The sequence below is a fragment of the Bos indicus genome, chromosome 11 (genome assembly GCF_029378745.1).
Source record: "Bos indicus isolate NIAB-ARS_2022 breed Sahiwal x Tharparkar chromosome 11, NIAB-ARS_B.indTharparkar_mat_pri_1.0, whole genome shotgun sequence".
Lineage (NCBI taxonomy): Eukaryota > Metazoa > Chordata > Mammalia > Artiodactyla > Bovidae > Bos > Bos indicus.
Genome location: NC_091770.1, coordinates 45242141 through 45256722, shown reverse-complemented (window position 1 = coordinate 45256722; position 14582 = coordinate 45242141). Strand labels below are relative to the sequence as shown.

General features: G+C 46.8%; 1 protein-coding gene across 2 annotated transcripts in view; it reads right to left on the bottom strand.

Moving 5' to 3' along the window:
- The window catches only part of ST6GAL2 (ST6 beta-galactoside alpha-2,6-sialyltransferase 2), a 59694-nt gene extending 58171 nt beyond the window's left edge, over window positions 1–1523 (bottom strand). Inside the window, exon 1 of one of the 2 annotated variants that reach the window (XM_070798764.1) lies at window positions 836–1523. The gene's annotated coding sequence lies outside the window, so the exon portion shown is untranslated. Of the gene's footprint in view, window positions 1–339; window positions 712–835 lie in introns of those variants that run through there. The other variant, XM_019970241.2, reaches the window with a different exon arrangement.
- Window positions 1524–14582: the final 13059 nt, after the last annotated feature.

Sequence of the window (14582 nt, the reverse complement as noted above, 5' to 3'; positions counted from 1 at the left end):
AACGCACTTTAGACTTTAAGAAGCGCAGTTGTGCCTGCGGGTGGGGTCGAGAAGACAATTAAAGACCTCGAAGCCCCTTCTAGAGCCAAAATTAAAGATCAGTGTCACTGAGGGGCACACTGTGTCCCCCTATCCCCAGAGCGCAAGTCTTCCGGTGGGCTCACCTCTCGAGGAATTTCCTGCTTCTCCCCCCAAAACTGTCCTCAGCGCTCCCCCTACACCCCACCACAGGTCTGGGAGCGGGTCGCCGAGTCTAACTCGGTGCGGAGTTGCGCCCGGCTCCGGCGACCCAGCGGCAGCCGTCTGGCACCGCCCGACCCCGAGCCCTCGGTCGCCCACCTTTTCCGTACGCCGCGCCTCCCTGCGCCCGACCCCGTGGCGTGGAGTCGGGGACGAGCGTGTCACATCTTCTTCTCCCGCGGCCGCTCGGGTGCGCGCCACGCGCTCCCACAATTGCACGGACTGGAGCAGAGAGCCGGGGCCCGGGCGCCAGACGCGCGCGCGGCTCAGCGGCTCCCGCAGCAGCAGCCCGCCTCCGCCGAGCAGCCTCCTGGCGCCGACCCAGAGACCCAGCGACCCGCGCTCGCGTCCCGGGCGGCCGGCGGGGTATTCTCTGGTCCTGTTCGCTCGGTGTTGAGCGGCGAAAACGAGCGCGGGGGACTCGGCCTCCGGGCCGGCGCGATGCGCCTCATTGTTCCAGGCGGCGGCTCCCTGCTCCCAGCCCCCGCGCAGAGCCTGCGCCGCGCCCCGCCCAGCGCTCCCCAGCGCCCACCCCTTGCCCCCCGCCCCTCCGCCTCCGAGGCTTCCTCCGGCCTCCCCTCGCTGCCGTGCTCACCTAGCGGGCGGCAGCTGGCCTCGGGAAGTTCCGCGACCACTCCCCACTGCCTGGCGGCGGCGGCGCAAACGGTACAAGGTGGGCGCTCCCCGGCTGCGAGCCGAGCCCCGCTGCTGGCACAAAGTGATCGTAGACTGGGGCGTCGCGGTAGCCTGTAAAGGCACGCCTGTCCGCGCCGCCGCTGCCAGCCAGCCCCGGTCCTCCGAGGGTCACCTGCACAGGCTCCGCCCGGCACCGCGCGCCGCAGCCGCTGGCACTCGGGCCTGGCCGACGGCGGGGATGCTGTGAGCTGCGGGGCCGGGGTCGGGGCACTAGGCCCCGCGGAAGTGAGTCTTTGTGCGGCCCCGCTGCGACACACCCTACCGCGGCGCCGAAGGCCGGGCTACCTGCGCGCGAGGCAGCGCCCGGGAGCGGGCCGGGTGGGGTGCAGGGGAGCGAGCGCAGCATCCTCCCGGCCCGCAGGCTCCCTTTGTTCCGCCCGCTCGGCCGGCCCCAGGCCGCCGCCCGGCCCTCGCTCCCGGAAACTCCTCGGAGGCGCAGGGGTCGGGGTTGTAGCGGGAGTGGCCACCTGCCCCTGGGAATTCCCTAATGCACCCTCTGCCCGGCCATCCCCGCCGGGCGGGCAAAGTTCTCCGGACCGCGGCCCCCAGGCTGCTGGCCCGGCGCGCGGAGAACAGGCGCTGGAGCCGGGGGTGGGGCGGCAGATCGGATGTCCCTCTGCCAGCGTGCGGAATGTCCATTTGTCGCCGCGGCCCTCGTCCCTTCTGAGGGGACCGCAGCTGGTCCCTGGGACCAAGACCACGACGCGCTTTGTTTGCTGGTAAACACGCGCCTTTGAACTTCAATGCGCTCCCCGCGTGCGCGAAGGAGGCGGTAGGCAGTTCCCCACCCTGTTGTCCTCCGGCGGCCCCAGAGGGCTGTTGGGGTGGGGGTGGGGGAGCCACCTGGTAGTGGTCGTCTCAGAGGGACAGAGGCCCTCCATCCTAGCTCCCAGCAGGAGCTGACAGTTTGGAGATACAAATCCTTCACTAAATACACTATTTTAAAATTCGTATGTACATTCGTTGACCTAATTCAGGATTTTTAGAAGAAAATAATGAATTGGATATCCAATCCATTCAATATTTACTGAGTGACTGCTGTGTTCCGGGACTCCGGGCTGGAGAAGGGGCAGTAGACAAGCAAGCTGAGTAGCACCTCTTTCCTGCCTTCAGGGAGTTTGCGGAAATTTAAACCATCACCAGGTGTTCAACTAAAACCGACTGGGCAAGACGCGCTGCCCTCAATCAACAGTGGGGGCCAAAAACGCTCCCCCTGTGTTTCCCCAGTTGTGGTGATGGTTTCTGACACCTGGAGTTGGGAGGAGCTGCAGTGAAGGGATCGTGTGTCACATGGGCTTAGAGAAGAGTGATAAATGTGAACCACCGACAATATGGCTACAAGAAAGTGACCTGATAGGGTCCTGGGCCTGGTGGGGACGGGAGTAATGCAGAAAAATCCACCCCTTGTTCCCTGACAGAGGGCTTCCCAACCTCCGGGGTCTCATGCCTGAGTATCTGAGGTGGAGCTGGTGTAAAGCAGTATAAATAAAGTGCTCAGTAAATGTAACACACTTGAATCATCATGAACCATCCCCCACTCCAATCCGTAGGAAAATTGCCTTTTAGGAAACCAGGAAACTAGTCCCTGGTGCTAGAAAGATTGGGGACCACTGCTCTGAGGGACCCTGGCAGGTCACAGACTCTATGGGCCTTGATTTTCTCTTCTGCATAATGCACTGGAGGGTACCTACCTTCCAGGTTTATCATTAAGAGTAGAGCTCAGGGACTTCCCTGGTGGCGCAGTGGATAACAATCTGCCTGGCAGTGCAGGGGACACGCTTTGATCCCTGGGCAGGGAAGACCCCACATGCCACAGGGCAACTAAGTGAGCAGAAACTACCTAGCCCGTGTGTGAAACTAAAACTACTGAAGCCTGCGAGACCTAGAGCCAGGAAGTTGCAGTTACTGAAGCCCACCTGCCCTAGAGCCTGTGCTCTGCAACAAGAAAAGCCACTGCAATGAGAAGCCCATGCACCCCAACTAGAGAATAGCCCCTGCTCCCACAACTAGAGGAAGCCCACATGCAGCAACCGAGACACAGACAGCCAAAAAAATAAAAGAGTAGAGATCAGGTATTGAAATGTCTCCCTAGTGCCTGAAATGTTATGTCTAATAATTATAGTAATTAATATATAATAGTAGCCATTATTAAAATCCCTTAACCATGAAATAGAAAATAATTTATATACTCTTCCTATAGTGTATACATATTTAAATGCTGCAGAAGTTAGTGCCTTGATTACCTTAAGGAAATTTTAATGAGAAGTTAAATAAGAGTAACCAAATAACAATTAACTTTATGCTTGTAGAAAAATTACCACCTGCAGGCAAATATGCAAATCATTGTAAAATTTTAAGTGCATTTATTATTTATGGTTGTGTTAATCAATGAAGTGGGGCTAAATTGACTTAATTATTGTTTCCTAAGGAAATCAGAAAGCTAGTTGACAGACATAAAGCTATCAACTGATGATCGTTTCTGTCCAAGTGTATGGTAAATAAAATATTTTGACATCCCTTAATTGCTAAGAGGCATCTCAAGTAGGAACAGATTATTTAGTTTTTTTTTTTTATTAGTCTACAGATTTGCAAAAAATTCACTTGCTCTTCTGGCATTTTAATATTCCATTCCTTAAAAAAATAAACCAGAATAAATTTATTCTTAAGCATCAGAAACCCATTTGGTAATACCCATTTCTTCCTAATAAGCTGAATGTCCTTTTCTGTTTTTAAACTCAGGGTCCCACTATCCTTTTTCTTATCCAGTGTTGTCAGATGACAGATGTGTTCACAGGAAACATTCCTTCCCTCTTTTGAAACTTGTCCTTGATTAGCAGTCACATCCAGAAGTTCCGTAAACTCCCATCTGAGAAGTATCTGGGTTTGGGTAGGAAATGGGTAAACATTTTCTAACTGTATCATTGTTGAATCTGGGGGACTTTTTTCCACTTAACTACTGTTTGTAGAAAAAATTGCGGCCCTATTATTATGCCATTCATTCTCACAATAAACCCACAGATTATTTGACAGATGTGGAAACTGAGGCTGACAGATTTCTTTTTCTTAGGATCATTTTCTTTAAGCATTATGTCTTCAGTTCTGAGATTTTCACTCTGTAAATGAAATTAGTACCTCAGGGAGGAAAATAACTTACAGACGTGTTCTTCATACTCAATCAGTGAGACAAATGTGTGTGGGCCATGCAAAAATGAGTTTTGGATACTCACTTGTTTGGAGTCCATTAAGTAGTGCTAGGACTTCCCAGGTAGCTCAGTGATAAAGAATTCTCCTGCCAATGCAGAAGACGTGGGTTTGATCCCTGGATTGGGACGATCCCCTGGAGAAGAAAATGGCTCCCTACTCCAGTATTCTTGCCTGGAGAATCCCTTGGACAGAGGAGCCTGGCAGGCTATAGTCTATGGGGTCGCAGAGTCAATGACTTAGTGACTACACAAACACTTAGCAAGCGTGCAAACCATGCTAGGATTAGGAACAAACATTCTTTTCCTAGCCAACCTATTTTTTTTGTTTTCTTCTAATTGCCATTTAGTCTTAGAAATATTAATAGGAAGACAACCACCATTAAGAAGAAGCAGGCTTAGGATTTTGGATGGATGTTGTGGTTAGAATCCCGGACATGCAGGCGGTAACATCAGTGACCCTTCCATATTTTCAGATGGGGAGAAAAAGATCTTTCTTTTCATCAGATGTGGGCTTCCCTAGTGGCTCAGATGTAAAGAATCCACCTGCAATGCAGAAGACCTGGATTCAGTCCCTGGGTTGGAAAGATCCCTTGGAGAAGGGAATGGCAACCCACTCCAGTATTCTTGCTTGGAGAATCCCATGGGCAGAGGAGCCTGGCAGACTACAGCCTATGGCGTCATAAAGAGTCAGACACAACTAAGTGACCAACACTTCACTTCAGTAGATAAGAAGCCTGTACCGGAAGACACTGAGGCATGACTATCTCTTGCCGCCATCTAGCTTGCATCTCCCTATCCTGGAACTCCAACTGGAAATGGAGCAGCCTCGGGCAGGGTCAGGGGGTCACAGCCACACCTGCAGAACTGACCTAGGTGAAAACAAGTCAGGCTGTGAAAGAAGTTTCCCTTTGGCAAACTTTTCCGTGTAATCCACGACCTAAATTTAAAAGGACAGGACTCAGAGCCCAGGGTTTGAGTCCCCTGCATCGTATAGCAAATTCCCACTGGCCGTCTATTTTACACGTGGTAACGTATATGTTTCTAGGCTATTCTTTCTATTCACTCCACCCTCTCCTTCCTTTCTCCCGCAACCCCATGTCCACAAGTCTGTTCTCTGTGTCTGCCTCTCCTTACAGATGGGTTCGTCAGTACTATCTTTCTGGATTCCACATATATGCATTTATATACGATATTTGCTTTTTTCGTTCTGTCTTACTTCACTGTGTGTAACAGGCTCTAGGTTCATCCACTGTGTTAGAACTAACTCAGAAGTGACAACTTAGAGTGGGATGGGGTGGGGGGTGGGAGGTGGAGGGAGGTTCAGGAGGGAGGGGACATATGTGTACCTATGGCTTATTCATGCTGATGTATGGCAGAAACCAACACAACATTGTAAAGCAATTATTCTTCAATTAAAAATAAATTTAAAAAAATTTTTTAAAAAGGACAAGACTCATCAGGGAGATCTGGGTTTTCCACCAACCCTGTCACCTTCATGAAGCTGTTTGAACCTTCTGAGCCTCCATGACCGTGTCAGTGATGCCAACTAAACCCACTTCACAATACCTGCAGGAGGGGGAGCTCACTGCACAAGCTCACAGACATCCACAAGTGCACCGCACTTCACAGTTTATGTAAAGGCTTCTCTCCCCTCCACTCTGAAGTAGGAGGTGAAGAAGTGGGGGATTAATAAGGCCATCTAGAGAACTGGGGGACCATAATCATTGCTAACACTGATGTTTTAAGCCCTACATACTAAGCCCTTTATAAATATTGACTCATTTAATATTAATAACAAGGATTTAAAAAAACTTTATTTTGGAATAATTTCAAACTTAAAGAAAAATTAGAGAACTAATACCTTACCCCAGATTCCCCAGACTCTGGCACTTGACTGGGGTTGTCACATCCCCCATCACTTCTGTTTTGTCCTGAAATGTTTTCTCCCTAGAGCAAGTTGCATCCACTGTGTCCTTTCCAACTCCCCCAAATGCAGGTACTCCAAAGTGGCTTTAAGCCACTTTGCTTTTAGAAAAAACCACAAGTATCTGTCTTTGCAAACAGAAAGAAATCCTAGGAGGATTTTTCACTTTTATGAAAAAGGGCAAAAAGTGAAAGTTGTGTCTGGCATGTGCTTTGCATGAGTGGCCTCCCCAGGCTCCTTCCTGGAACCATGCTGAGCATCTCAGCATCTGGTCCCCAGGGCTGTGAACCCTGTCTGGGAACATCTGTGTGCTTCTTCATTTATTTTGAGACCGCTAGCAAGACCCATCGTAAGTGACTTCCTCGCTTTACATTGTTTCCACTTGTGAAAGCGTCCCTGGGGATGAACTACTTTCGCATAGTTGGGGCAAATCTATATTTTATTTTCCTAACAACAGGGACATCGTCTTACATAATTAGGGAAGTGATATTATTATACTATGATCTCATCTCAGACTCTATTCACATTTCACTAATTGTCCTGAGGAAGTCCTTTATAATAATAATAAGCAATATAACAATATATTATTATATAGTATATATTTTATCATAATAAACAAAATAATAATAATGTCTTTTATAATAATAATAAACAACAGGGCCCAGGAACCCATCACGAATCATCTGTTGTATTTCATTGTATCTTTGGTCTCTTTAATCTGAAACAGTTTCCTTAACTTTCCCATTTTTTGTACAGTTCAGATCATTTCTCGTGTTAAGTGCCCTCCAGGTGGGCTTGTCTGATGCTTCCTCACAATCAAATTCAGATTAGCTTCAGATTATGCTTTTTTCCTTTTTGGCCAGAAACACCCCAGTGTGACAGAGCATCCGTTTGGAAACTACATACTGTGCTCATTCGTTCCAGTAACAATGAGCTTAACTTCTGTTACTTGCTTAAGGTGGGGTGTGCCAGTTTTCTCCACAGTGAAGTTACTATTCCTTCCTTTATCATTAAAAGTAATTTGTGTTGAGATGCTTTGAGGATATGTAAATATTCTGTTTCTCCTCAAACTTTTCCTCTCCTGTTTAGGCCTCTGATCTCGATTCTCCCCTGCAAGGACGACGCTTTCCTAATCCCATCCATACTTTACACGGTGTGGTTGGCATTTTGCCACACGGAAGAGCTTTTTCTCTTTTCCCCCATTTCTTGATTTTATAACAAGCTTATTATGCCAGTGTTTTTGTCTCCGTCTTTCGAAAGAGGAAACTGAAACGTCACAGACAGAGAGAGCAGACTGTCCTGGGTCACATGGCCAGTGATCAGCAGCAACTTGGGCAAGATGATAACTTGGAAACCATTTCCTCCTCTGTGAAATGAGAGCAGTTGGCCAAGTCAGAGGGCTGCTCCGTGTGACTTCCAAGTGCCTACTCTAATTGCACGTCCAGCAATTGTTCAATAAATGGCTGCTCTTAGAGGGTGGAAGTGTGCTGGTTTGTAGATATTAAAGCGCAGGTACAGGGAGTGAGAAGGATGCATGTTACAGGGAGCCTTCTGACCACGAGCCCTCTCGTTCAGCCATTGTTGAGTGCCAGCACTCTCCCAGGGTCCTGCAGACACAGATGCCAATGACAGGACAGGGGCTTCTGTATTTCCATGGAAACTGAAAGTACAGACCCACGACATCAGACCGCATCTGACAGTAACCCACCATTCGCAGCAGCTGGGCCACGAAGCCAAACCACAGCCTGTGGACACTCAGGCCCCACAGTCAGTGTTCATAACCACTGGCTTCTCAAGTGTTTGCCCCACTTCTGACACACACTGTCCTTAGGAAGCCAAATACGGTCCCCTAATCAGCCACATGGGCTTCCCTAGTGGCTCAGACGGTAAAGCGTCTGTCTGCAATGCAGGAGACCTGAGTTCAATCCCTGGGTTGGGAAGATCCCCTGGAGAAGGAAATGGTAGCCCACTCCAGTATTTCTTGCCTGGAAAATCCCATGGACCGCGGAGCCTGGTAGGCTACCGTCCATGGGGTCGCAAAGAGTCAGACACGACTGAGCGACTTCAATTTCACTTTCAATCAGCCACATAAGATGCCTGATTACTAGTTAGCCCAGGGTTGCAAGATAAATGGGCTCAGTCGCTCAGTAGTGTCCAACACTTTGCGACCCCATGGACTGTAGCCTACCAGGCTCCACGGTGAAATAGCGGCTGAAATAGCCTACCAGGCTGAAATAGCTGAATAGGCTGAAATAGGCTGAAATAGCCTACCAGGCTCCTCTATCCGTGAAATTTCCCAGGCAAGAATATTGGAGGGGTTTGCCATTTCCTTTTCTGGGGGATCATCCCAACCCATGGATCCATCCCATGTCTCTTGTATCTCCTGCGTTGGCAGGCAGTTTCTTTACTACTGAGCCATCAGGGCAGCCTGATGGTGGCTGACTCCCTTGCTATCACCAGCTCAGAAGAAATAACCTTAGCTGGTCCTCATTTGGGCGGTCTTCATCTGTTTCCACATAGGGAGAGGGGAGACCCATCAGAAAGTTGCGAAGGACATGTAATTCCATCCCCGATCCTTAGAAGTATTTGACAAAGGACTGAAAACTTAGTCAGGAAATTTCCTTTAAAAAAATAGTCCTCAGAGAACAAATGGCCCATATGTGATGTTTCTTTGATTACCTTTTCAGAGACCTTTCCAAACAAGCGAGCAGTATCATTAATTAAAACCTACTTCTGCTGCTGGCTAATTTTCCCATTGATTAGCTCTGCAATTTGTTATCTGTCTTTCACAAAAGACTCATCATTTTAGGTTGAAGCAGGCTGCACCAAACACAATTACCACTGAGTTAAAAACAGCATTCTATTTCAGAAGTCAAAATCCTACATTCATTTTTAACATTTTTTCAGTCAGTGATAGAAATGGTACAAAATAGCTTTAGTTATAGAAACTAATGGGTAATAATTGCATGAATTTAAGAGACAGCAGATGCTGAAAGATGTGGCTCAGATGGTTAAGAATCTGCCTGAGACGCTGGAGACCTGGGTTTGATCCCTGGGTAGGGAAGATCCCCTGGAGGAGGGCATAGTAACCCACTCCAGTATTCTTTCATGGAGAATCCCATGGACAGAGGAGCCTGGTGGGCTACAGTCCATGGGGTCACAAAGAGCCAGACACGACTGAACAACTTACTTTCAGGTTTTCAGGAGACAGAAGAAGCATGAATATGAAGTAGAAACTTTGGACCATTTTTTTTCAATCCAACCGTACTTTTTTAAAGAAGTACTAACTTGTCTGATACTTCTCTTGTCCAATTAAAGCTATTCTTTCCAACATATTTCTAGGTCTCCTTTAACACAGTTTAAGATCAATACTTACATTTATATTCGTCACTGGTATTTGTCTGTAATTTCCTTTTTCGGTGGTGTCTTTGGTTTTAGTATCAGAATGATGTTGGTTTCATAGACTGTCTTTGGGAGTATGGAAAACAATATGAAAAAGAATGCGTAGGTTAGGACTGAATCACTTTGCTTTACAGCAGAAATTAACACAACATTGTAAATCCACTAACTAAATTCCAATTTTGTTGTTGTTCTGTCACTAAGTGGTGTCTGACTCTTTCCCACCCCATGGACTGCAGCACACCAGGCTTCTTTCTCTTCCCAGAGTTTGCTCAAATTCATGTCCATTGAGTCAGTGATGTCATACAACCATCTCATCCTCTGTCACTCCCATCTCCTCCTGCCCTCAATATTTCCCAGCATCTGGGTCTTTTGTAATGAGTCAGCTCTTAGAATCAGGTGTCCAAAATATTGGTGCTTCAGCTTCAGCATCAGTCCTTCCAGTGAGTATTAAGGACTGAGTTCCTTTAGGTTTGCAAGGTTTGTTCTCCTTGCTGTCCAAGGGACTCTCAAGAGTCTTCTCCAGCACCACAATTCGAAAGCATCAATTTTTCAGGGCTCAGCCTTCTTTATGGTTCAACATTCACATCCACACATGACTACAGGCAAAACCATACCTTTTAGTTTTGTCATAGCTTTATGGACATTTAGGAACCAAGTAAAAGAGTTTTTCTCTCCGATTCATAAGTATTGTTTTATAGCTACAGTCAGTTTTCATTATTTGCAGTCGTAATGTCTTGGAGTGTTCTCAGGAACTGTGGATTAGCAATGCTGAATCACAGCTCCAGGTGAAGTACAGGATTAGTTCCTGTAGGCTCTTGATTGTAGCTTTTTCATGAGGTGATTGATAACCTTTTAAATGTGTTTCTCTTTAAAGACATCTGGTTTAATATGTACTGTCGACCCATTAACACTGAATCACAACCGAGTGCATCGGGACATGCCTGAAGGAAACAGTGTCTCACACGTGTGTTTGTAGTTTGCCCATAATATGTCTTAGCGTGTGTTTCTTTGTTTTTTATTCTGTTTGAAGATTGTTCATTGCTTGCTCTGTAGGTTTACACTTTTTGGCAAGTTTAAGAAGTGTTCAGTCTTAATTTTTAAATATTATTTGTTTATTTTTTATTTTTGGTCATGTTTTGGGGCATGCTTCCCTGACCAGGGATGGAACCCATGCCCCCTGAGTCAGGAGCACCAGGTCTTAAACACTGGCCCAGCAGGGAAGTCCCCAGTCTTTTTTTAGGTATCTTTAATTTCCATCCTCTTTTTTGATCTCCTGGGATTCTGACAACATGAAAGTTAAACATTTTGGTATAACCCCACTTGTCCCCGAGACTCTATTCAGTTATTTTTCCATCTATTTTCTGTATCATTTAGATTTGATCATTTTTATTCTTCTATCTTCAAGTTCACTGACTCTTTCTCTTTTCGTCTCCATTCTCTTGTTGATCTCATCACTGATGAGCATTTTATTTTGGCTAGTCTACTTTTCAGTTTTAAACTTTTTACTTGGTTCTTATTTGTATCTTCTCCATCTTTTCTGAGATTTTCTATTTTTAAAATTTGTCTTCCATATTTGGCCAGTGAAGCATGTCTGTGATGGCTGCTTTAAACTCGTGTCAGAGAATTCTAACATCTGAATGTCCTCTTGGTGTTGGTTGATGTCTACTGGCTGTCTTTTCTCATTTAGTTGGAGATATTCCTGATGTTTTGTATGATAAGTGATTTTTAAAATTAAAACCTGGATATTTGGGACAGTATATGATTCAGGGTCTTATTTAAATGTCTTAGTAGGGCTCCTCTGACCCCACACCAGTGGGAGAAAGGGGATGGCCCCTTGTGACTCTCAGGTGGTGGTCTAGAGTCTAGAGTCTCCATGTGACCTCCTTGGGGGCACTTTGGGACTCCTTGGATTTCTAGGTGGAGGTGGAGATTTAGGTAACTCCCTGGCACTCCGCTGGCACCACCTTGGCACCTGTTATATTGTTTTTTCTTAGTGTATTAAAAATAATAGATCTAAAAGGATTTCTCTGTCACCAATAAACTCACAAGCTGGGAGGGGAATGATGTATTTAGACCAAATAGCTATTCTGGCCAATTCTTTTCCTTCGAGAATAAAATAGTGCTATGAACGGAGACAGCCTTTGTGGATGCAGAGCCAGCAGCCATTAGACAGAGGAGAGGTTCTGCTTGCAGAGAACTCTGCCAGCTGTTGTAGTTTGGTTCCCCAGAAGCAGACTTTGAGACAAGTGCAAGTGGAGGTGACCCCAGGAAACATCAGTGCAGAGAGAGCCTGGGGAAGGAAGGCCCGTAACCATAGACAGCCGATAAAAAGAGCATTGTGAAGCAGATAACCAGAGTGGGTCCCCACGATCCATCTTGTGGGGTCCCTGGCAACAGCAGAGCACACTGAGCTCAGAGTGTGATGGAGCTGGGGTATCAGATGTGCCAGTCTCCCTTCAAGGACTGCGTTGGGGGGTGGGTGTGGGTTGGGGGCAGTGTTAGTTCCTTGATGCTGCCCAGAAGGACTCCAGCTGCCAGAGGAAGCCCCCAGGCAGAGATGGAGTGGCAGCAGCTGGAGGTCAGCCTGGCGAGCTGCATGGCCAGGTCTGATGGGGGATGGGCAGAGCACCATCATGATAGCATCAGCACCACCAGCCCAGCAGGCACAGAAAAGCACCTGGGCACATTTAGGCACAACCTGAAATACCCAATGAGAAAACTGGCCCTTTTAACTGGAGCCCTCCCTCCATGACCCTGTATTTGTTGCAAGAACAAATACAACAGGAGGGTTCTTATCTCCCTTAGGTCTCATTTTAGCACCTCCACTGCCCTTGGTGAGAATGCTCCCTGTTCCCATCTTCTTCAAGGACAGGCCCCCATGCTCTCAAGTGACCCAGGTCTCCTCTCTCCGAGGCACCTTCAGACAAAGCCACGATGGGGTGTTAGCACTCCATGCTGAGAGGGGACAGAGCCAGTGTCTGAGGGTGATGCCAGGCACTGGAGCCACTGCCAGGTGGGGTCGGGGTCTCTAGTCATCACAGAGGTCCTCCTCTACGATGAGGGGTCCATCTCCTCCTACGACTGTTCTTGAACTGGTCTCCTGGCTTCAGCTGAAGGACAAGCAGAGCCCCTCTGAAGATTTAACTTGACAAGGGAGAGGATTTGACCTAACGAGGGAGCCATGCGGATGAGTAAATTCACACCTGGACCTGGTGTTCTTTTTTATTTTTTAACAAATGCTTTTAATTTAATTAATTTATTTACTTTTGGTTGTATGGGGTCTTTGTTGCTGCTCAGGCTTTTCTGTAGTTGCGGTGAGCAGGCGCTACTCTCTACTTGTGCTTGGGCTTCTCGTTGTGATGGCTTCTTTTGTTGGGGAGCACGGGCTCTAGGGTTTGCTGGCTTCAGTAGTTGCAGTGTGTGGGCTCTCGAGCGCAGACTCAGTTGTGGCGCACCATCTTAGTTGCTCTGCTGCATGTGGGATCTTCTGGGACTAGGAATCAAACCCGTGTCCTCTGCATTGGCAGGCAGATTCTTTTCCACTCAACCACCAGGGAAGTGCAGGACCTGGTGTTCGAATGCAGAACCCTAGTCCGTCCTTTTCTGAGCCACTGAATGTTTTGGGGGAATGACATTGACTGCCACACTTTGGCGTTGTACGAATCAGCTGAAAATATAATTGTTTAATTTTCCCTATAATCACATAGGATGCTGTCTGAGCTGGGAAGCACATGATGCTTTATAAGAGGGAAGTGTCACTTCTGCTCTGTGGTTGCTGGAAGCCTTAGAAAAATGCAAACATATGAAGTGAATTTAAACGTGTGGAGGAGACTCTGTCCCCTGTTTCCTGAAAGATAATAGCAATTTCACCCTTTCTCCATGTTTTATCTTGGCCTGTAAGGTAAGAATATGAAAACCAAACAATGAAAATACTTTTAAATGCCTTAAGTTCATCTGTCAAAATACTCACATGGTTGGAAACCCTACATAAGAAATCTGAAATCCATTTGAAGATAAAAGTTCCTTTTGAAATGATCTTCCTCTGCCCCTTCTAGTGGCAGTCAAAAATGACATCGCTTTCGACTTAAAAAATAGGACTCGAAGCTAGTTTGGGAAACCGGGCCAATTCTTTCCCCAAATCTGGCTTCGCTTGAAAGAAAATATTTTTGGATGAGCACCAAGCCTTTTGCTGAATATTCTTTTAATGTCAGACCAAGCATTAATACAAACAAGAAATTGGGTTTAGGTATTAATATATACCTCCTATAGCCCAAATTTTGAATGATTCTGCAAACTATGTTTTTTATTTAGCTTTTATAGTAGTTTCCCAGAGCTGCTGTAAGAAATGACCACAAACATTGTGACTTTCACAATAGAAATTTATTCTTTGCCAGTTCTGGAAGCAGAACTCTGGGATCAAGATTGAGCAGGGCTTCCCTCTTTCTGAAGGCTCTGGTGGAGGGTCGCTCCTCACCTCTCTCGCAAACTGCAGGTAGTCTTTTCAGTGGCTGCGTCACTCTGATCTCTGCACTTCTCCTTTTTGACACTGGCCATCTCACACGCTAGTAAAGTAATGCTCAAAATTCTCCAAGCCAGGCTTCAGCAATATGTGAACCGTGAACTTTCTGATGTTCAAACTGGTTTCAGAAAAGGCAGAGGAACCAGAGATCAAATTGCCAACATCTGCTGGATCATGGAAAAAGCAAGAGAGTTCCAGAAAAACATCTATTTCTGCTTAATTGGCTATGCCAAAGCCTTTGACTGTGTGGATCACAATCAACTGTGGAAAATTCTGAAAGAGATGGGAATACCAGACCACCTGATCTGCCTCTTGAGAAATTTGTATGCAGGTCAGGAAGCAACAGTTAGAACTGGACATGGAACAACAGACTGGTTCCAAATAGGAAAAGGAGTATGTCAAGGCTGTATATTGTCACCCTGCTTATTTAACTTATATGCAGAGTACATCATGAGAAACACTGGACTGGAAGAAGCACAAGCTGGAATCAAGATTGTCGGGAGAAATATCAATAACCTCAGATATGCAGATGACACCACCCTTATGGCAGAAAGTGAAGAGGAACTCAAAAGCCTCTTGATGAAAGTGAAAGTGGAGA